The sequence below is a fragment of the Aulostomus chinensis genome, chromosome 7, assembly GCF_037954235.1.
Source record: "Aulostomus chinensis isolate RoL2024-O1b breed Wild chromosome 7, RoL_Achi_v1.0, whole genome shotgun sequence".
In the NCBI taxonomy this organism is placed as follows: domain Eukaryota; kingdom Metazoa; phylum Chordata; class Actinopteri; order Syngnathiformes; family Aulostomidae; genus Aulostomus; species Aulostomus chinensis.
In genome coordinates, this window is record NC_141326.1 from 8,282,046 (window position 1) to 8,303,744 (window position 21,699).

General features: G+C 40.8%; 1 long non-coding RNA gene across 2 annotated transcripts; it reads left to right on the plus strand.

Annotated features, from left to right (window-relative positions):
- Positions 1-5,341: 5,341 nt before the first annotated feature.
- Positions 5,342-21,493, plus strand: LOC147258425 (uncharacterized). Of its 2 annotated transcripts, none has more exons than XR_015116759.1 (3): positions 5,342-5,467; positions 8,189-8,416; positions 18,319-21,493. It is a non-coding gene; the product is annotated as an uncharacterized LOC147258425 (long non-coding RNA). The 2 variants fall into 2 exon arrangements; XR_015116760.1 differs by lacking the exon at positions 5,342-5,467 and adding an exon at positions 6,607-6,663.
- The last annotated feature ends 206 nt before the right edge of the window (positions 21,494-21,699 follow it).

The following is a 21,699-nucleotide window of genomic DNA, read 5'->3' on the forward strand; positions in this document are numbered from 1 at the left end:
TTTTCTTATTCATTTCTATTTCTTGTTTTGGGTTTCTTGAGTTAGTTTGTTTCAGTTGGATTTATAGGATTAATTGATGTTTGCTTTTTGTTTCTTCTGATCAGGGTTAACTTTCTTTCATTTGTGTTCGCCTTTTTGGTTAAATCGTGTTTTGAATTATTAGTTTTCTTTGAATTAGGTATTTTGCTTTGATTTATTTTGGGCTGTATTTGAATGATTAAAATAATTTTATTCTTTCTATACGTTATTTTGATTTAACTTTTTCCACCAATTGAATTATCTTTGCATTTGGTTTGAGTGCAACTCTTAAATTGTGTTTTTTTTCTTGTTTCAGTGTCAGAGGCCGGTGGCGGTGACGGTGACTGGTGGTGGTGTCCCCTCTTTGTGTGCTGTGTTTCCGGGGTGACAGTCACTTCCTGGTGTGCGTGTGTGGGTGACTTATTTTTGATTTCTTTAATTTGGGTGAACTCCCCCCAGATACAATCGCTCACCCCCCTCGAAGTCTCTGCCCTGATCACTTTCCCTTTTTTTTTCCTTTGTTTGGTGTGTATGTGAATGTCCGATTGCGGATTGATTTTAACTTGATTTCTAAATAAAATATATACATTTTTTTTTTATACCACAAACCACGTCTCCAGCTGATGAATGGAACTTACCTGTGTGTCTTGTCCCCTGGTAAGAAAAAAAAAATTCTCTGGGTGAAATTCCCAGGGTGGCGTTGTTGGGCAACTGTGAAGAATCCTCTCAAAATTATTGCATAGTATTAGTGGAATTGGCGTCCCTTTCCCTTGCCACATAATGATAAACCCTCGGAAACCACTGCAGTCACTTACGGTGTTCCACAAGGTTCTGTGCTTGGACCAATCCTCTTCACCCTTCATCTGCTTCCTCTCAGTCACATTATTAGGAAACACTCAATTTTCACTGTTATGCTGACGACACACAGCTGTACTTACCAATGCATCCACATGAAATAAATCAGCTGACTAAAGCGGAGGCCTGTCTAAAGGAGATAAAAACTTGGATGACCCTTAATTTCCTTTTATTAAACTCCAATAAAACTGAAGTCATTGTCCTGGGCCCAAAACATCTCAGAGACACCCTATCTAATGAGATAGGTACCCTGGAAGACATTACCTTGGCTCTCAGCACAACCGTAAGGAACCTAGGAGTTCTCTTTGATCAGGATCTGTCCTTTCATGCCCACATTAAGCAAATTTCTCGGACTGCTTCCTTTCATTTTGGAAACATTGCTAAGATCAGACACATCCTGTCTCAAAAGGATGCAGAAAAACTAGTCCATGCCTTTGTCACTTCCAGGCTGGATTACTGCAATTCCCTCCTATCAGGCTGCACCAGTAGGTCCCTAAAGACTGTCCAGCTGGTCCAAAATGCTGCTGCCCGCGTGTTGATGAAAACTAGTAGAAGAGACCATGTCTCTCCTGTACTGGCCTCTCTGCATTGGCTCCCTATCAAATTCAGAATAGAATTTGAAATTCTCCCTCTAACATACAAAGTCCTCAACAGTCAGGCACCTTCATATTTGACAGGGCTCATAGTTCCCTATTATCCAGCTCGAACCCTTCGCTCCCAGGATGCGGGGTTACTGGTGATTCTCAGAGTTTCTAAAAGTAGAATGGGAGCCAGAGCCTTCAGCTATCAGGCTCCCCTCCCGTGGAACCGTCTCCCAGTTTTGGTCCGGGATGCAGGCACCCTCTTGACCTTTAAGACCACACTTAAGACCTTCCTTTTTGATCAGGCTTATAGTTGGGCTGCTTAGGCTAGCCCTTAGATATGCTGCTATAGGCTTAGACTGCCGGGGATCTCCCATGGTGCACTGAGCTTCGCTCTACTCCTCTGTGTCCTCCTATATTTGTCATATATAAATCATACTCATACATATTACTAACTCATCTTCTTCTCCGGAGCCTTCGGGCTCCCCTCATCCCAGATCCCGGGTGCTGCTGGAGGAGGCTGCAGACCTGAAGAGGCTCAAGCTGCCACCCGTAGCTCCACCTGCTCACGTCCCCATCTGTCCATCAGTCTCTTCCCTTTCTCTCTCTCTTTATCTCTGTCCCACTCTTTCCTTCTGCATATCTGTCTTCCTCCATTGTCTGTCTTTGTCTCTGCCCCGCTCTCCTGCTCTCTTTCCCCCCAACCGGTCAAAGCAGAAGGCTGTCCCCATTGAGCCTGGATCTGCTCGATGTTCCTGCCTGTTAAAAGGAAGGTTTTCATCGCCGCTGTTGCAGGATGTGCTTGCTCATGGAGAATTGTTGGGTGTAATTTCACTGAAGGAGCGTGGTTCTAGACCTGCTCTACCTGTAAAGTGTCATGAGATAACTTTTGTTGTGATTTGGCACTTTTCAAATGAAATTGACTTGACTTGTAGCAGTGGCTCCCTTTACCAGGCTCAACTTCTTCATCCTGCCAGCATACCAGAGTTTATACTAAAGTGAGCCAGTATCAGCATCTACTAATGGAAATTGCATTACAAGAACAAATTGGCCATTCCTGACTGTTGCGTAGTCTGTCTCTACAGTACCATACATGTGAAACTTTGGCATAGCTGCTGCTTTGTAACAATAAAAAAGTATCCTCCAAAATAGTTCCATCCATCCTTCCATATTCTTCCGCTTATCCTGATTAAAGGTTATGGGGGCACTGGAGCCTATCTCAGCGGCTTTCGGGGGGGGACAGGTCACCAGTCCATCGCAGCGGCAACACATACAGACAGACAACCATTCACACTCACAGTCAAGCCTACGGTCTATTTAGAGTATCCCCTAAGTCCCCTCTTGCATGTCTTTGGACTGTGGGAGGAAACACAGCACCACCATGCCAACTTCCAAAATGTTATTTTTCAAAATTTGAACCTCATCAGCAATGTCTGTCTCCAGAATACATGGCCTGGTTACTCCGCTTTATGAAGAGTCATGGATATTGGCTGATTGAAAGACAATAGTGCTTAATTTCTTTCAAATGTTAGCGTTGATGTTTCAAATGTAGGTGATTTATTTGTTTATTTGTTTATTTAATTGTTTGTTTGTTTGACTGTTTGGTTGGTTGATTGGTTGTGGATGGATAGACAACATATTTTTTGATATGATTTGGGGTGAATTGTCTCTTTAAGTAGCATTATACAGGAATATGATTGTAGTACATTTATGAATTCATTTGAGATAATTTTGGTGAGTATACTTATAGTTACAAAAACACAAAGCATTTTTCCTTTTCAAAGCAAGGATTAATAAGAAAATAATAATTATAACAATAGAAATTGAAATCGCAATAATAAGAAATAATAACAGAGCATAAAACAATGAAAAATTACATTTTCATGTTTGAACCACATGTTGATTAGACCATCCAAACATATGTTAATAATTATGTCCAAACACTCTCTGTAGGAGAAATTGGCATTTAAATATTCGTTGAGTAAGTGTACAGTTTTAAGACCTCGAGAAATCTTTCTCCCTTTTTTCTGGCTCAAACTCATTTCAAGGATTATAATTTTGAATTGAATGAGAGTTTTTTTTATAAAACATTATGGCAATCAAAGCTAATAATAAACAACATGTCTTGGATCTCAAAGATCATATATTTGAAAACACCATGCTTTCATTGATGGGTAACAGAAGCGATTTGGTCAATTTTTGTTTCGTTTTATGGCTTTGTAAACCCATTCTCAATAAGAATTCATAGCTGAGATTAAACTTCTAGCAAGAGACCTATAAACCAAAAAGAGCAGGATTGGGCTTTTATTACCTTCAGAATTTCTTGGCATTGCAGGCGAAGTTTTTGTAACCTTAGTTTTGCAAATGTGTTATACTTCAGGTGTTGAATGATGAGAAATGCGACCCCATGATTTACAGGAAATAATGTTGCATCATAGTGGTATTGGGGGGGGGGGGGGGGTTGCTCGAGGTGTTGTGGCCACCCCAGCAACTAAAGGGTCACTGGTTCAATCCTGACTTCCCCTGGTGACCATGTCAAAGTATCCTTGAGCAAGATACTGAGCCACTAATTGATCCTGATGGCCCTGCGACGGACTGGTGACCCATTCAGGGTGTACCCCACCCCTCAACCTGTATCAGCTGGGTAAGGCTCCAGCTCCCCTGCGACCCTCAATGGATAAATCGCATAGAAAATGGATGGATGAATGGAAATAAAGCAAATACAATCAGTTTAGACAGGCCTATTGAAGTCTGCATCTAAATTATGATTTGTGAAACAGGGCCTCTATATAAAACTTTCACATTACTCCATCTGTCAATTAGGAATGTGAGATCCAGCCAAATTAAAAGCTCCACTTATTAAATGAAATTTGGGGTGACTTTGTTTTGTCAGCAGCCTCGTCAACTACCTTGTCTTGTTCTACACTGCTCTGCTCAGGTTCTGTCTGGAGTATGGTAGTTTCAGTCGTGTCCTTCTGGTGCGGTGTAACAACTACCAGGCTGCACTAAGAGTGTGAAGAAAAGGCTCCTCGGGATCATCTCCATGGGCAACGTCAACCACTGCCACTACCATCTCTGTAGAGCATAACGGAAGAGTCAGCCATTCCGATTGTCAAAGGGACGATACGCCAGCAATACACACTCTACTCCCATGGACAAGAGCAGAAAATACTCACTGCTATAGAACAGAAGCCACTTCACAGACATTCAGTATAGAACAGGTTGAAGACAGCAATGCTCTTACACCAGTCAGACTGAGTAATTTAGCTCTTTAACAGAAGTAGTTTAAGTCTCCAGAGAATGATTTCTGTTGTTTGTGTACACTTTGTCTCCTTACGCCATATGTTTCAGTGTTGAACATCATTGTTTGGCTGCCTGAAAGTGCATGGTTGTGTCTGTAAATGTGTATGTATGGGTTTGAATGTCTCTGTGTAGATGTGTACTGTTTCTAGTCTTACATATGATTTTTTTAATATATATTATTGTGTAAATTCTCCTTTTATTTAGTTAACTGAGAGCATGAATACAATAAATGCAAACTCAAACTCAAAACCTAAGATTTAACTTTCACATTCGAACTTCAAAACTACTGCTAACACCAAAGCACAACTTGAATGCAATACATGATGTTTAGAGTTCATGTGTTGTTGAACTCACAAGCATGGGACACTGATTTACTGACTTACCCGTGTTTGTAAGCAGTAAAAGTAAAGAAACGAGGATAACCGTGCGAAGTGTGAGACATCTTCCTCTGGTTAACTTGTCTTTGGTGCCCGCTGAGTCTGTGATTGGTCCGTCCCGGAACTGTTTGCCTTATGACGTCAGTGCGGAGTGGTTAGCCAGGCACAAGAGGGAGCGCGTAATCTGAGGTGAGGTATAAAGTGGAAGTCTGAGGTGGGTTCACCCGGTAGAGAGATGCAGGGCTGACCCGTCACAAGCGCCCGACAACCCGCAGACAGATGCATCAAGTTGAGGACATTAAGTCTACTGAACGTACTTTGCTTCTAGAAAAGGTAAGAAGTTGGTAATAGAGAGGATGCGCTCCCACATTAGAGGGCTTCCACCTGAACAGCTTCCAGCCTGCTTTCCGTGTGTGTTCCCATGCTGTCTTTAGGATACTCTAGGAAAACAATATACATGTTCAAACAAGGCAAAGGGTGTCCAAGAATATTCTCCATCTATTATTATTGCCACTACTTTGCAGGTAATCCTGGTGTTTAGTTTCAGAAGTTGGCCAAACAGAACTCTCATTAAAAGTGTGGAATCTATTTTACCGAGAGGAATGACAGTATTAAAAATATAGTTAATTGACAATCATTTTTTGATGCAGTACCGAACATCCCAGTTTTGTTTTGTGTTTTTTTAACTGGCGTTAACTTCGTTCATGGTCACAGACATTGACGGAGAAAACACGTTTTTTGTGTGAACCTTGTTAGTTTTTAACTATTAGCAGAACATTATTAGTTTTAAGACACTCAATTTAGTCAGATATTACCCCAACAAAAAGAATTGTGTATGTAATATTTTTGTAGGTACAAAAAGGATATAATCGTTTATGCATGCTGGATATCATTGATATCACCCCTTTTTTTTTTAGTTTATTCCAATTATTTGCTTATCTATCATTTCATTTAACGACCATGGAAACTTAAACTTACTTCTTTATTATTGCAGATTTTCACCTATATTGTTTTAGAAAGAGTAGTCTAGTGTTGTGACAATGTCAGCATCTGAAGGCCATTTATTTACAGGTTCACGCACACATTCATGGAAATGGAATAATTGCGTGTCCAGATAGAATGTATTTAGATTTAAGATGCACTACATGAAGACTCTGTCTGGATCATGACAAGAAGTGAGGTTTTAAATTCTTTGTTTCTAGCTGGATTTAAAACCATAATATATATTGAATAATAGTTTAATCACCTCTAAATACTCTTATTGTGTGGATTTCATAGCAGACTGCTGTAATTCTGGAAAAATACTGTTTAAACTGACACTGACACCTCTTCACCTCCTTGCAGATGATCAATAGCATGTTGGGCTACGGTGAGAGGTGAGAGGGGGTCTGTTTCTGTCTTTGGTTATCTAGCTGTATGAGTGTTAAATACCTGTCATAAAGCTAGATAACCGAAAGTAGAAATTACTTCAACAACCTTGCACTCATTCACCAGAGAAAATGAAACACTCAATTTGACTTTACCATAAGGTAGGAAAATATATTGTTGGTGCAATACATCATTTAAGTAGATTTACTTGCAGCAAAAGTGGTAAAATGTTTACATTGTCATGGCGGGGAAACACACAGGAATCTTTTTGCTTAAACAGAACTTATTTGGAGGCTTTGAGATTCATTGCAGCTTTAGATGGATGATCCAGTATCAGGAAAGATAATTTGAGGCAGTTTCAGTTGCCAATTTAGCTCCTCTGCAAAATGCTGGATGATCAGGGTATGTCAGTGGGTGCAGGTCTCTTAAATCTTTCTCCATGTGAAGCACAAATATGGATACATGACTGCAGATATTGGAATATCACCTGAGAAGGTTGTGTTGATGTGTTCGGAGATCTACAGTTTATAGTATTAGATCGGATCCCTCTTGGCTAGGGCTGGGTATCATTCAAAAATACCAGTAATTTTGACCTAGATACTGATTCCTGAATGATTTTCTCTTCAATACTGATTAAAATGAATTTACATATACATATAGAACAAATTTTTGTTTCAAGTTTTTTGTTTTCATTACCTTGGAAGAACACATTTTTTCTCTCAAAGTAGTAGTGGTACAACATTAAATACAAGTAGAAACTTTGAAATATTCTCCTCGGTATTTAAATTTGGTGTACTTGATAGTGTTGATAGTATTGAAGCAGTTCAAATGCTACCATGAAAGTATCAAAGTTCAATTCCCAGCACTATTTTACCTGCAATGAGTGAATTCACAGTGATGCCTTAATTTGTTGAGGTATTTCACTATCTTGATTTTAAAGCATACATTATTTACTTTTCCCTTTTTCTAAGTAATATTTTGTGATAATTATTGAAACTTTGTTCAGAGGCCAGGAAGTGCAAACTAATGCTTTTTCCTGGCAGTAATGTTTTCACCATTCCTAATAATGCTCATGAGTGGTACTGTATAGCAGCTTACATACACATGCTTAAAAAAGACATCGCACACACACGCATCTAAAGCTGCAATGAATCTCAAAGCCTCAAAGGCACATTGCATGTTACGTGTATGGGAAAGACTGACCTGTCCTGTAGGCAGATGCTGAACTCTTAAGTTCAGTTATTCATTGCTGTGCAGTGCATACACTCAGGCCGGAGAATGTCAGAGCACCAGAGATGAGTTTCCATTTGAGTTTGAGGCTCCACATGTTTGCTAACAGACAGGACTAATTACATCATTTCACAGCCAGATATTGGATATGAGAAAGAACTGCAGAGTTTTCCAGGTCAAGGTAACTTACAAAACCACTTTTAGATTGACTCTGTCTAACTGCATGTGCATGTTTACTGCTGGTTTAACCTAACCTTAACCTTTAGACATAAAATGCTTTGACGACACTGAGGAAAAACACTGGTATTTTTTGCACCAGGTCTAAATGGTAGAATTCATTTTTCATCAGGTCTAAACGTTAAAGTTGAATGTTGAATTGAAGAACAGATTGGCGTTCTTAGTTACTATTTTTCATACATAATTCAATGCTTCATTTATTATTCTTTTTTATTGCAGATTTTCTTTTAAAAAGCTGGAGTGATTGGAGATCCATGTAAAGGGAACCCTCATGAAAAGAAAAAGTTTTACCCTCTACTGCCATCTGTCCTGTCAGAGAGAGAGATTTTGCCCATGCCAGGAGGCAGAAAAAAGACCCTGCCAGATCCCTGGAGTCTAGGCACACTCAAAGGAGCCATCTTGGGAGATGTTGCTGCAACATCTAAAATGGCTGGGCAGGGATACAAGGTGGGTTGCATCATAGTTTTCTATTGGGTACCTGAATGTGTGTGTGTGTGTGTGTGTGTGTGTGTGTGTGTGTGTGTGTGTGTGTGTGTGTGTGTGTGTGTGTGTGTGTGTGAAAGAGAGCGATAAGATGCTGAGAATTAGGGGTAAGAATGAAGGAAAGGGGAATTTCCCGTTTCCTCCTCAGTCACACATGGACTGTCCTCTTTTTCTTCCATCCTCTCCTCTCACTAATGAAGGTGGGGGATAATTGATGATGGAGGTTGGGGAGGGGGCAAACAAATTTAATGAGTTGGCACTGGTTTAAAGGAAAGCTCTTCTCCTCTTGTCTAGTACTTCTTTACTGTCTGATGCACGCCAGACCGGTCAGGTCTGCATCTTATTTCCACCTGTCAAGCCCAGCAACTAATTCATGCATAACAGTTTTTGCTCTGACATTCACAATCTATTTCACACAGTCATTGAGGATGCTGGAGGAATTCTACAAAACAATATGATCTTTAAAGATGTAATCTTTAACTACATGAAGAAATGGATACATACATTCAAATATTACAGAGACAACCATTTCTTTTTAGTGATTATTTATCAATCAGTTTGATTGATACAAATGAATGAAACACAACTCATGCCATATTTCAATGAAGTGTAGATTGCACTCATGACAAAATGTCATAGCTCACAAATGTAAAATGTGACAATGATAAACACACCTCAGGCATCATGAGGGTGCAGAGTGGCTCTGGTGTCTGATGAAGACACTGGAGTGTGTGTTCAACACAAGCAGCTGGTACTTGTGTATTAATGATCAACACTGTGGATTTTCCCATTATTATTCAGCCCTGCTCTTGCTCTTGTCCCTCCTGCCAACACCCCCCCCCACCCCCCCCCCCCCCCCCCAAAAAACCCCAAAATAGTCTTCCCACAATTGTGGGAGCTGGTGCTGCAGTGGGCCCAGGCTGGGGGGCAGGGTGGGAAAAGACCCTCCAGACTAGACATGAGCAGATGCCTGAGACATTAGACTGTTGTGCTGGTCACCAGGGTCGGTTGAGCTACTGAGTTTTAATGTGTTTGCAAGTATATGTGTGTTTGGTATGTGTGTCTGGGAGGAGCCCCAAGAGGATCACCTGACCGTTCATTAGTCTGTTGAACCTCCTCTGCATGTCTCAAATGCATGGAAATGCTTTTTTCCTGTCAAATGAGACCGATTTTATTAACATTGGAGATTCTTTCATACATGATATGCATATAGAAACTCAGGCCTACACCATGTCACACTAGAGGCAAATTTGCCTCTGGACTTTATCAAAGGTTTAATGCAGTAATATGTAACATTTTGCATTCACAATCTGATCCAACTCTGGATTTTAACCTTTGAATTGTGCCTGCCATCAGCATTATTGTATGTGCTCAGTTTACCAGTTGGATGCTATTTGTCTTGCTTGCAACTCAGACATGACACATTTCTATCGCTTCCTGCTGTAGAAAGACAGACATCATGAAAACCTCAGCTGAAAATGACTCAGCAGAAGCAGTAGGTGTGCCTAACAAGATGAATTATGTAACCTGTGTATAATGGTTATTAATGAGCCTTGTTCTGTTCACCAGATATTGAAGTCATGTGCTCCCCACATGGCAAAAGGTGATTTCCTGTCTTTACTCCTATCAAAGACTGCCAGCCATCTTCCTATTACATTTGTGCTTCTCATCTGTGATATACAGAGCATTGCTTCAGGCATACGTTACTGTGAGCAATACGAATGTGAGAAATTATTAAGACACTGCAGCTGGTTATGACCTGCTCTAATGTTAAAGATGCAAAATCAGGAAAATTAGACTTTCTTAAAGCAAAGAGGTAACAGCACATGTTTGAGGCACCACTGTTGCCTCTGCATCCTCTGAGAAAGTTAGGGGTTAGCATGTGTTTGCTTGCAGCACAAAGAGCTGGGCACGGGGATTGGGTTGGGATTGGGTATGAAAAGAGGGAGGAGGGGTTGTATTAGATAGCTGCAGCAATTGACAGACACAGCATGGCCAAAGAGAGGCGCAGCATCAATTCTTCATACTCTTTATCTAATAGTCACTGGTTAGCCACCTTAAACTGCTGTGTTTTATTTTAGAACACTCAAATATGTGAGGTCAGTGGCATTGACACCATGTCTGCAGGATTTAGGATCTGAACATCCCTGAATCAGGTGGCACGGTGGTACCATGGTTAGCACTGTCGCCTCGCAGCAAGAAGGTTCTGGGTTCGAGTCCCGGCTCGGGCACAGGATTTTTCTGTGTGGAGGTTGCATGTGCCTGCGTGGGTTCTCTCTGGGTACTCTAGCTTCTTCCCACCATCCAAAGACATGCGATTGGGGACTAGACTAATTGGATACTCTAAATTGACCGTAGGTATGGATGTGAGTGTGAATGGTTGTTTGTCTATATGTGATGGACTGGCGACCTGTCCAGGATGTACCCTGCCTCTTGCCCGTAGCCACTGGGAGAGGCTCCAGCCCCCCTGCGACCCTTAACAGGAATAAGGGGAAGAAAGTGGATGGATTTTGATTTTAAGGAAATTGTAGTCCAACGTAATGAAGTGACAGTAGGCTACTGTTCTGTCACCATGGTGGCAATATCATGTTAGTACAGCTCATAGATTTGATCTCCTCACAAGTGTTATAGGGACTTTCTTAATGCAACATTGACCGTGACTAATCTGGCACAAAGCCAGATGTTAAGTATTTTAGAAGAAGAAGCAGAATTTTCTCATCCTGGGCTTTTCAGATCATGTGGCATCTCTGAGTAGGCAAGGCAAGGCAATTTTATTTGTAGAGCCCGTTTTCACAAACAGTTTGTCTCAAAGGGCTTCACATGGCATCATAACAACATCCTTTCATCTCTTAGACCCTCACATCGACTGAGGAAAAACTCCATAGAAAACCCTTTTAACAGGGAAAAATCTGAGAAACCTCAGGGTGAGCAACAGAGGAGGGATCCCTCACCCAGGACGGACAGACGTGCAGTAGATGTTGTTACAGAGAAGAAAACAGTTTACAATACAAAATGTGGGAAACATGGAAATGTTAATAACAGTTGAAGAAGGAAGCTTCTGGAAGGGGAGGCAGGGAGAGCAAGCCAGCTTGATGGGGGACTGGATGGCAGACTGGTTCATGGTTCAGTAGAGGACCTATGTACAAATAAGGTGCCTGAGCCTTTAATACAGTGGTCCATCCATCCATTATATATTTCCTACCACTTATCCTGTTAAGGGTCACAGGGGGGCTGGAGCCTATCCCAGCTGTCTTTGAGCGAGGGTCTGGATGGGTTGCCAGTGCATCACAGGGCCAACACATATAGGCCAACAACCATTTGCTCTCACAGCCAAACCTATGATCAACTTAGAATATCCGATTAACCTAGTCCCCTCTTGCATGTCTTTGGACTGTGGGAGGAAGCCAGTACCCAGGCACAGGGAGAACATGCAAACTCCACATAGAAAGACCCCTTGCTCGATCCGGGGCTTGAACGCAGAACTTTCTTGCTGCGAGGCGAGGGTGCTAACCACTGCACCACCATGCCGCCACTTCATACAGTGGTGTTCTTTGTAATCGTGTTGGCAGAAGATGAGGTCCTAGAATAATGAGAATTAGGGGGAATCCTTGGTGTGACCTTTTTTGCGCAAACTTGTCCTGGCCTGAACTCATGATATGATGATGATGAGCATGACGATGATGATGAAGATAATGATGATGTTGATGTTGATGATGATGACAATGATAATGAGGAGGATGATGAGCATGATGATGATGATGATGATGGTGATGGATGATGATGATGATGCTGGTTAAGTATCTATTCTTGGTCTCTTTCATTTCTCTCAGCAATTAAGTTCAAGTTCATGAGTAAAACTGCCTTGACTGCCTTAGATGCATGCGTATGTGTGTGTGTGTGTGTGTGTGTGTGTGTGTGTGTGTGTGTGTGTGTGTGTGTGGGGAGGGGGGGGGGGTATAGCCTTTGACCTTCACAAGTGTTGCTATGGAAAAAAAGCCAGGCAGGCTTAGTAATGTACAAGTGAAAAGGCCGAACCGTCAGAGCTGTCCAGCAAACATCAACCTCTAACACACTCTGAACTCCCAGCTATTCATACTCTCACAGATGGCACGTATCAGCTGTGGAATGTTTGTTCGTCAAGCGAAAATTCTTTACATTTCTTTACCTTTACATATTAGCACATGTTCTGTGTTCTGCAAATGTTTTCAAGTCCATCCTGCATACTTGAACACAATTGATACCATTGCAAATGTGACAGGGTCTGCTCTGCATCATCACTGATAAAGCATTACACAAAATTTTTCACATTATCAAATATAATGCAGCTATTGGCATCATTTTCTTTGCAAATTTACAGTAGGAAACTATTTTTATCGGAATGAAATATATTAATCATTCTAATATTGGTATCTGTATTTTCATTTTATACATATGTGTGTGTACTGTATATAAATATATATATATATATATATATATATATATATATATATATATATATATATATATACACCATTTTTCAGTTTTCTACAACTGAATCATTTCAGTGTGAATTTTGGGATCATTTTCTTTATTTCAATCGATACCATTGCAAAAGTGACATGGACTGTTCTGCATTATCATTGATAAAGAATTACACAGATTTTTCATATTATCAATATCTAGGGATGGGTATCGTTAGGATTTTTATGAATCTGATTCGGTTCTGGTTCTGCTTATCGATTCTGGTTCCTAACGATTCTTTAATTCGATTCCAAAATAGTAGAAAAATAGAAGGTCAAATGTTTATTTAAAGAAAAGTAATTAGCTTTAAGAAAATGGTAAACAAAAATAAAATCCTGTCAGCAGCTTGTCCAGCTGTCACTGGTTATGGCAACTTTGCTGACATCATTGAGCTCAGATAAAATGTTTAACTTTTCCACCTTGTACCAGGCAGGAATTAAATGATTTGCCAAAATATCTCTGGAGGGAGGTGTGTTGTTTTCATTCAGGGCCCTGGTCATCTCTCTGCAAAGAAAGATTCAACATAACAGTAACTATTACTATACAAGTTTTCTAGCATCAAATCTTTTATTTTATTCAACAAACTTAAACCTCATCCATTTCCAACCTAAATCACACTGTTTTGTTGTTAGGAAGTCAGTAATATAGTGTGGCTGTGGCAGAAATACACAATTGCAAGAGTTGAAATGAAAGTTTAAATGAAAAGAAAATGCCTTTATTGTGTTTATTCCCATTTTATAGATTCATTTTGATTTAATTTTGAACAAGGTCATTTGTTTTTTGTTGATATGTTTTTGACGTTTGCAGGGAAACATATCCAACACAATACAAAATACGGTGTTTTTGTCTCAGGATTTAGGATGGAAATTGGCGACATTACATTATTTAACTTACCTGAATGATGGAGACTCGACTACTGAGAAAGGATGCTGTCGTTTGACTACAAATTTTGTTACGGCATGGTGACACTCCTCAGTTTTCTCTGTTTCTGTTGGGGCTGCTGGCAAGGTGCTAAAGCTGCTTTTAGCAATATTAGCACTGGCTGTGTTGGGTGTTGACGGCCGCAGTACATCAAACACTGTATAGTCTTTCAGGTCGATGCCATGCAGTCTTAAATGTTGCGTCAAATTTGATGTGCAACCTGTCTTGCTGCTTATTAGTTTATGACATATGTTGCACTTTCCTTTTTCATCTCTTAGTCTTTCAAAGTGAACCCACACTTTAGAGTGTTTTCCACGGTCCATCATGCATACTTAGTCCAGTTAGCCACAGCTTTTTAGGGCCTGAGCCTGAAGGTACTTCAGGCAAAGACCCTATTATGTTTGCTCGGCAGAGCAACACAGTCGCAGCACTAAAAACAGTACAAACACACACTAAACACTAGGCAAAGACCCTGTTATGTTTGCTCGTTACTCTGGTTTCTGCTGTGTTTTTTTTTCTCCTCCAACTTGTTGAAGTCAGTGTGAATGCGTGACATAGTCACGTAACAGACAGGTGCCGACTCCTGGCAGACAGTTCCCTCCTGGCAGACACGCAGCCATTGTGAAAAAGGTTTCAAGTGCGTCCAAGATCCGATAAGCAGAACCAAAATAAATATTTTTTAAGGGTACCCGGTACCCACCGTTTTTGATTCGGTTCCTTCTTGGATACGAATTTCAGTACCCAACCCTATCAATATCGTGCAGCTGTTGGGATCACTTTCTTTGCAGTCTTACAGTAGAAAAGTATTTCAATCATTAGAAAGAATGAACCAAGATTTCAAACTCAAAAGTATACTGCAGATTTACATAGATATTTTAGGTAAAAAAACTTGTTACTGAAAAAAACAATGTAAGCAATATATCATTAATGGAATTAATTACAAAGTGTGATTGATTACATGTGATTTATTTGATTTTTTTTAGATCCATTTACAGCCCTTATACTTCAAGGTAATTTCAAACTAAATTTCAAATAGCTTCATGTGTAATTAAAGTGTGAATTACCTTCCTACCAACTTGCAAAACCCACACAGCCCACCACTTGTCCATGGTCCATTCTTTGGAAATAACTGTTGCTGCTAAAATGAAACAAGTTTTAAAGAATTGAGAGTTAAATTAAATAAACTCTTCAAAAAGAACAAAAAAATAGGTCTATGTGTGGAGCACCTAAATTTTGACACAGGGATCTTATCTTTTACACTGCACATTTTTTTTTGTCTTGTAGGACATCCATCCATTCATCCATCCATTTTCTTCCGCTTATCCTGTTACGGGGTGGAGCTGGAGCCTATCTCAGCGGCTTTCGGGGGAGAGGCAGGGTACACTCTGGACAGGTTGCCAGTCCATCACAGGGCCAATATATATTGTATCCAATTAGCCTAGTCCCCATTTGCATGTCTTTGGACTGTGGGAGGAACCTGGGGTACCTGGAGAGAACCCACGCAGGCACAGGGAGAACATGCAAACTCCACACAGAAAGATCCCGTGCTGAGCCGGGACTCAAAACCGGAAACTTCTTGCTGTGCCGCCTCTTGTAGGACAATAAAAACTTAATTTAAAGTTGCCCTGTATATGACCAGGCCATTATTCTCAAGAACAATTAAACATCACAATAACACTTTCTATGAAGACCCCATCTATAGTGCATTACAGTATGAGTGCATTCATAGTGACATATGATGCGTATCATAATCATTCTAAAACATTATGAATACACTTATAATGAATGATGATGCACTATATCAACAGTTATGAATAACTATAAATAGAGCTTATAATGATTTATAAACCCAAAGGTCTTAGAAGTGCTCTTGAGTAGTTATAAACTCCAGGCTGACTGATGGGGCTGATGACACATTGTGACCAGTTAGAGCCCTCTATACACACACCTCAACAATCAGCTGTTATAAGGACTCGTTAGATGTTATGATACTCCATGAGTTATCATTATATGCTTGAAGTAAACTGAAGTTCATATGGGTGCATCTATAATAAAGCGTACCTCATCATCATGCTTCATTGTTGGTGTTAAGTAAAGTGCAACACATTTGCATGCATTTAAAATGATCTATGCTGCATCTTGACTGAAATGGGGCAGTGTAATTGTTTTTCTGGACAATGTATTCACATTTCCATTAACCTGACCTTCTCTCCTCAGTGACCCTTTGTAAAGCCCAACCTCCCCCTGCCTCCTTGCTTCGACTTTTATCTACTTTTGGCCTTGTTTCAGTGTTCGTTTTTTCTCTGTACCACGTTGCTTTGTTTGTTCTTGTCTGATTTTGTGTTATTTTGCTTGTTTTAGATGTTGCCATTTTGGTCAGGTCTGGCTCGGAAAAGAGATCACCTGATCTCAAGTGACTACCTGGTAAAATAAAGGTTAAATAAATGCTGGTCAAGGAATAAATCACAGTTGTTTTTTTCCAGTTTCCATAGCAATAACCAACAAAAACAGTAGAAATACTAACAAATGTCAATTAAAAAAAAAATGTACAAAATTCCACATAATGAGTAAATATATCTTACCTTTCTTTTGTGTGAAAACTTGCTCTCATCCAGCATCACAAAGCAATGATGGCCACCAACTTTGATTTTGTCTTGAATGCGAAATTTGTGAATAGCACGTCTGCACACCTACATATAGGAAAAGACAAAGCATAATGACATCACTAGCTGCTAAATATGAAGTACAAAGTCTAATGAAAAATCTCAATATCTTGATTGGACAAATTTACCAAAGGCATCTCATTGTACTCATGGAAAAATGTGGTGTGATATACCTCTCTCAAAGACGAAGCCATCTTTGTTAAGGTTCTGCTACTTTTTGCAACACTATCTTCAATATGGTCCACTTGTTTCAAGTGCAGTCCTTGTGAAAATCTACAGAGACATGCAAACAACAACAGTGAATACATGAACTTACACAGATTTTATTTCTTATATAAACCAGAGGCCTACTCCAATAAGTGGAATAGAGAGGGGATAAATTACGGGTTAACAATTCTTCTTTTTACCACTGTGCACACAAGACACCTATATATACTCATTGGTGGTACTTTTCCAGACCTTCATACCATTTTTATTAATTCATTTATTTACATTTTTAACAACAGACAAACCAAACCCGGCTGCGCGGTGGCGCAGTGGTTAGCACTGTCGCCTCACAGCAAGAAAGTTCTGGGTTTGAGTCCTGGCTCGGGCGCGGGATTTTCTGTGTGGAGTTGCACGTTCTCCCCTTGCCTGCGTGGGTTCTCTCCGGGTACTCCGGCTTCTTCCCACCATCGAAAGACATGCAAATGGGGACTAGGTTAATTGGATACTCTAAATTGACTGTAGGTATGAATGTGAGTGTGAATGGTTGTTTGTCTCTATGTGTTGGCCCTGCCGTGGACTGGCGACCTGTCCAGGGAGTACCCTGCATCTCGCCCATAGATGCTGGGATAGGCTTCAGCCGCCCCGCGACCCTTAACAGGAATAAGCGGAAGACAATGGATGGATGGACAAACCAAATTCACTTGTAAATGAATTCCAGGTGGTTCTGGAGCGATCTGCAGGATTTGTAGAACATGGATCCGAGGTGAACTGTCACGATCCCTGTATCACCTGGTTGATTGCACCACCTGTGCCCCATTAACCTCCTTGTATTTAACCTGTGTTTTCCCTTGTTCGTTGTTGGGTCATTGTTAGTTTGCTGTCTTGTGTAGCTATGTTCATGGTCTGTGTCACGTCTCCAGCTCTCATGCCACGTCACGTCTGTAGCTCTCACGCCATGTCATGTCTCCAGTCACCCCGTTAAACAATAAACCTCTTTTGTGCACCACCCATCCTACTATCTGCATTTGGGTCTCCCACATCATCCACCACAAACCCTGACAGTTTTGGGTTTCCTGCATCACGTTGAACTTCAGAAGGACTTGGTGACTGGTTGTATTGGTAAGAGATGGGGGGGGGGGGGGGGAACCCGTAGCAAGACATATTAATTATGCAACTCAAGATTAATGAGAAATAAAACCACCCACATACACAAACTGGAGATACAGGCTAAGCTAATTTTGAGTTTGCTTGCTAGCAAGAAAACCTGCAAATGTACATTGCACATATTTCCTCCCGTTAAGGGTTTGGTGCATGATATTTCGTTTTATAGCAATCGTTATTGTTTTCAAAATAGCTGAAAAGCTAAGAATGTTATTATTGCTGAGATTCAAACAATAGAAGCTATATGCATAGAGTAGTAATTATGGTAGGTCAGTGTATAGCCAGAAAATTGACAAAGTGGCATACATAACCAACTAATTTTATTTGGATATTAATATATTTTTAAAACAGTATGTTATTGATATGAAGATTTTTTTAATGTGTATCCCTCACTTTTTTTTAAATATTTCACAGCTTCAACCATGAGTTATCCCAAATTGAATGCCAATCCGAAGGCTGATTCATCCCCCCCAGGGATTATAAGAGCATAAAAGGTCTGGAAATATTCTTTTTTTTTCATACATAATTGTTGACGTCTACATCAATAACAACCAACTACTAACAGTAGCATTGTTTTTGATCGTGTGACACAAGGCTCTCAGCGTGGTCCATGTGTATGGCTGATGTAGTGGCTATACAATATAACAACCAAGTGTAGCCTAAAATTACTTACATCTTTACACACTTGTGTTGCAATTACACATACCACAGATAAAGAGAAGGGGCGCCCTTGTGAATCAAACATCTCCCTACTCAAAGATAAGACCTACATGCAAGAAGAACTAAGGAAAAAGGATGAGCTCATCCACAATCGTGTCTGGCAAGTCAAGTCAGTAGGGCTATTTATCAAGCAATATTCATATGGTAAAAGTATTTCTTTCTTTTTTTTGTTACTCTCCAATAGGTTTTCTCTAGCACACAAACAAAATGTTTTCATATATTTTCCTTTCTCACAACCACAAAACACAAATTGTTTTGTTTCGCAGGTGTGAAACACAAGCATGGGAATGAAAGAAAAGCCCCTACAAAGAGAGCCAAGCAATTAAAGAGCATTGGTTATGATGAGAAAGAGAAAGACTTCAGTTCCGGGACCTCATGTATCAGTGCTGTTTACGCAAGACAAACTTGCGTACGCCAGGATCGGCGCTCACGTTCAGATGTATCAACGGGAAAAGTTCGTCAATTCTTGCGCTGTTTCACGCCAACTCGGGAGGTGCCGTAGAAGTCAGCGGAAAGCTGATGATTGCGTTGACTGCACTTTGGTCTGTTGGCGACACTATGTGGCGGTGTTTGGTAACTGACATTATTTGACAACACATCTGATCACATTTGACACACACATACGTCACAATAAAGCCCTCAACACAAACACAAACACCTGTTGGCATTACTTAAGCGGCTATAAAAGAGCCTTCACGATTGATGCATGGGAACTGATTACTGAAACATTGATTGTGGATTGATTGCTGAATGTGCAACAGCACTTTTTGAAGAACGTGGCAAACGGTGCAATAAGACGGGAGCTATATTTCAGGGAGCGGGAGGACTTGCTCCACAATTATGATGAGTGGCTGATCAGCCGGTTCAGGCTACCACGGGTCATCCTCCTGCAAATTTGTGAGAAGCTGCAGCTGGCGCTCCAGTGCAAAACCGCCAGGAGCCGAGCTGTGCCAGTGCCGACACTGGTGCTGGGCACGCTCGACTTCTTGGCCACTGGCTCCTTCCAGCGGGAGATGGCAGAAAGTTCCGGGGCGAGCCAGTCGACCCTCTGTCGGTACATGCCCTTGATGGTGGACCTGATCATCCGCCTTTCCCGCAGGTACATTAAATTTCCTTACGGTGCGGGTGAACAGGCCAATATTAAAACACAGTTGGCAGCAATAGCCGGATTCTCCCATGTAATGTGATGCGCAGATCTGCTCAACGCTGTCGCGAGATGGCCTGGTTCAATGCACGACTCGCACATTCTGTCCAACAGCAGTGGTGGGGAGAGGCTGCAGGCAGGTGCTGGTCGGCACTCCTCTGGAGGGCAGCTGTTCGCCGCTTGACCTCCACCTTGAAGTCCGACCACTTTTTTTGTTAATCTCTACGGGTGTCCGTTGCTTTAAAAACTGCGTTCACCCTCTCGCACACCTTATCCCACTCACAACATTTTTTTTTTGTGCTGACACCATTGGACAGGCTGCCAAACAAAATCTGCTCTCTCCCCTCCACCTCCCCGACCAGCACCTCTAGCTCACACGCCGTGAACTTTTTCTTTGACATTGTTTTGCAAGTGCAGACAGCGGACACCCTTTCTAAATAAATTTACGTATTTATAGGTGGGCATAACGGGGGAGGGCCCAGTCACTCTGACACCTCCGCTCAATTCAACGCTGATTGGGATGTACCAAGAGAACGTGAATGGATTCTGGCGCTCGCACAGATTGACAAATCCGGATTTTTTTTTTCTGCGTGCGCAACTCTTGGGATTCTTTTGACCACTGTTTTTGGGTGCTTTGAATTTGTGTGTAATTTGAAAGTTTACACTATCATGATCTGTTTTGATCCTTCCTTGATTTCTGATCTAGATTCGTCCATGGATAGCTGCAGAATGAAGAAGTCTTCAAAATCTCCAACCTCCTCCTCAACTTTCCGCCAACCAGTTAAACTCTCTAGCTCTGAGCTGATTGGAAGAAGGGGTAATTGCTCTTTGCAGTTTGAAGACATTCACACATCTTGACGGAAAGCTTTTTATGCAAAATCTGGTTTTAATTTGTATAGCTAAAAACACCACGAGCATCATTGCACGCTACAAGATGGCGATTGATGCCTTCAACTGAGGGGGTTGCATGAAGGCAGCTTTCGATTCAGTTGGTTCTGATAGAAATACTGTCTCTGGGACAGCGGCAAATGCTGAATTGAGCATAGCTGCACCTGACATCTTCAAAAATGTGGGGCCCTGGAATGAGCGCCAGGAAAAATTGTCATCTTTCATTGACAGATGCCATGCTACCATGACCCCAGAGGTAAAGGAAAGGATCACACAAATGAAAGAAGATGGAGATCTTCCCATTGCCACCCATGTCTAACCATGTTGATGAGGATTATTTGTTGTACCATGTACAGGTTAGGTTTGCACATTTGTTTAATTTGTTTTTTTTTGTTTGAAAACTTTCATTTTTCAAGAAGGTTTGTTCTTCTTAAAATAAACTTGAGGGAAATGGAGATACTGGGTATAGGTTTTTGTGGAAATGGAGCTATTTCCTCTGTTTAGCCAGTCCACCAGTAGATGCACCAAATCAACTTTGTTTTGTAAAATAAAGCTTTACAAAATGTAATGTCTCTTTTTCAAATGTCTTGGTGTGTTTGATTCGATCCCAATATTGACATTTTAGTGCAAACAGTTAAAAAAATTACATTTTGTGTACAAAAAATACATGTGGAATTCCTTCTACAGGTTGAAACCTGACTTTAAATTCTGAAAGTAGACTAACAATATAATTTTATGTATTCTGGTATCATAGCAATGACTTAAGATGCAGCATAGATCATTTTAAATGCATACAAATGTGTTGCACTTAACACCAACATTGAAACATTATGAGGTACGCTTTATTATAGATGCACCCATATGAACTTCACTTTACTTCAAGCATACAATGATACTTCATGGAATGTTATAACATCTAACGAGTCCTTATAACAGCTGACTGTTGAGTGGTCACAATGTGTCATCAGCCCCATCAGTCAGCCTGGAGTTTATAACTACTCAAGAGCACTTCCAAGAGGGGTTTGCAAGTTATATTTATAGTT